This window comes from Octopus bimaculoides, chromosome 27, assembly GCF_001194135.2.
Source record: "Octopus bimaculoides isolate UCB-OBI-ISO-001 chromosome 27, ASM119413v2, whole genome shotgun sequence".
Lineage (NCBI taxonomy): Eukaryota > Metazoa > Mollusca > Cephalopoda > Octopoda > Octopodidae > Octopus > Octopus bimaculoides.
Window position 1 is genome coordinate 12,593,310 of NC_069007.1, and position 2,322 is coordinate 12,595,631.

Sequence of the window (2,322 nt, forward strand, 5' to 3'; positions counted from 1 at the left end):
ATATATATATGTGTGTGTGTGTGTGTGTGTGTGTGTGTGTTATATGTATGTATAAATACAATCCAGGGATCCAAGTGTAAAAAATTCAAGCAGTGGGTGGCCAGTATAGCAAACAAATATTGGACAGTATAAGATACAATAACAATTTATTAGCATTGAGAATTATACACTTTTTCCCATATTGAAGTTGCAAATATATTCGATAAGCTGATCGTTTCTATACAGCTCACTGTTAGCAACCAATATTGCTAAAAATGCAAATAAAATTCCAAATTGAGTGAGTGAAACAGGTGAAGTGTAAACTACATATGTTTCTAAACTAGCTTTCACTGATTATGCAAGTATTACGTAATGAATTCTTCTCAGCATAGCTAATCATCAGGCTGCATTTACCCTAAAATGTTCATTGGTTCTCCAAACTTATTTTATTTTTATTATTATTATTTTTTTTTTTTTTTTACTGTTGAATGATAGCATATGTTGCTAACATTTTACCTGTTCTACTCCCTCAATTTGGAATTTTGTGTGTGTGTGTGTGTGTGTGTGTGTGTGTGTGTGCACAAGTGTATATATATAATCTTCCTCCATATAGGAGGATGAATGACCAAAATTGAATGGTGGGTAAAATAATAGTATTTAGTTCTGAAACTCTACATTTTAAGATCAAATTCTGCCAGATTCAGTAAAACTTTTCAGGGTTAATAAAGTATATGCCAGACACCTTGTATATACGTCCCAACATATTTTGGCCTTGGGTCTCTCAATGTAAGAAAGACACATATAGTTGTGGGTATGTGTGTGTAGACATAGATAAACGTGCTTATAAACACCACACACTGATGTGTGGAAGTGTGTAGGGTGTATTTTGTCAAATCTATTTTCCAATTCCTTTGACATGGCAGGAGTTGACTTTATGACTCACAGCAAGACTACCTCTGACAATAAACTCCCCCCACATCAATAAGCTAGTCAGTTTGTGTATGTATGTATGTGTATATCTACATATATATTTGTATGTGTATGTGTGTGGGTGTGTGTGCATATGCACATATGCAACTAAACATACACAGACTGAGAAATACATATATATCTTCAAGCACTTATATAAGCAGATGAATGGAAGGATGAAAATGTACAGATACATGTGAAAATATGTGTATAAATAGATGGATTAATTGATGGATTAATTGATTGACTGATGTATATATTACAGAAAATGAATGTTTTATAGTACCCAAGAAATAGAAACAGCTACTTAAGTTTCATGTACATGCCTCTCAATTTTAATAACCTACATGAAACTGAAATATCTGTTGCTTCCATATCCTGAGTACTGCATAAAGACCACTTCAAACTCTTATGAATCAAGTTCTTTTTACTTGTTGAAAATTGCATACAATATATATATATATATATATATATATATATATATATGATGTAGATATGTGAATATCTATGTTGTCTTTGTTAATATTTCTGACTTTCAGCAGTTGTAGTTCCCTCCCTTTAAAATGGTTTTCTTACATTCATTCCTTCCTTGTAGAAGATAGACCAAGTTAGTAGGTTGTAGATTGTTTAGATAGGTAGATAGATAAATAGTGAGGGAGGGAGGTATGTAGACAGTTGACCATATTATATATCGCAGATTGGTGCAACTCTGAAAGCAACAAACAACTGACTTTATTGGTTTAAACTTTTTACCATTCCCAACATTGATGGTGTTAATATACTGGGTTATTCAAAAAGAAAGAGTAGATTTTAAATTTATTTTTAAAACAAACGGTAAGAGACACAAATGCATTCTACATAATTCTTGATAGGGGAAGCTTTAAAGATTATTTTAAGGTAGTATGCACTCACCGTGAGCACCACGAGCACCAGTGCTTTTTCTGTGAAATTTTTATGCCATTCGTAAATTTGCTTGTGGCGAGGTGGATTTTCATTGAATTGGCAGTGAAATTCACATTGCACTTGCACAATCGATTTGCATTTCTCAAACTGCAGCACACAAAAAGACTTTTCTTGTGGCGTCACCATTTTCTAAGGGATTACACAAATGAAAATTATACAACTTTAAATAAAATGAACAAAATGAAACATTAATACAAAATTAAAATATTATTTTATTTAAGGCTTAATTCAATTGATTGTGTTCAGCTATAAACTTTAAAGCTTGCCCTATCAAGAAATATGTAGAATGTGTTTGTGTCTCTTACCGTTTGTTTTAAAAATAAATTTGAAATCTGCTCTTTCTTTTTGAATAACCCTATATGTAGATTTATTCATGTACAGTAGAAAATTAAGTCTTATGGAAAAGGTTTA

At 31.7% G+C, this 2,322-nt stretch overlaps 1 long non-coding RNA gene across 3 annotated transcripts in view; it reads right to left on the reverse strand.

The window, feature by feature from the left end:
- LOC106869117 (uncharacterized) overlaps positions 1-2,322 on the reverse strand; it is a 492,367-nt gene that overhangs the window by 462,821 nt on the left and 27,224 nt on the right. For all 3 annotated transcript variants that reach the window (XR_008266910.1, XR_008266909.1, XR_008266911.1), the window contains exon 2: positions 1,861-2,040. This is a non-coding gene — a long non-coding RNA (uncharacterized LOC106869117). The remainder of the gene's footprint in view (positions 1-1,860; positions 2,041-2,322) is intronic.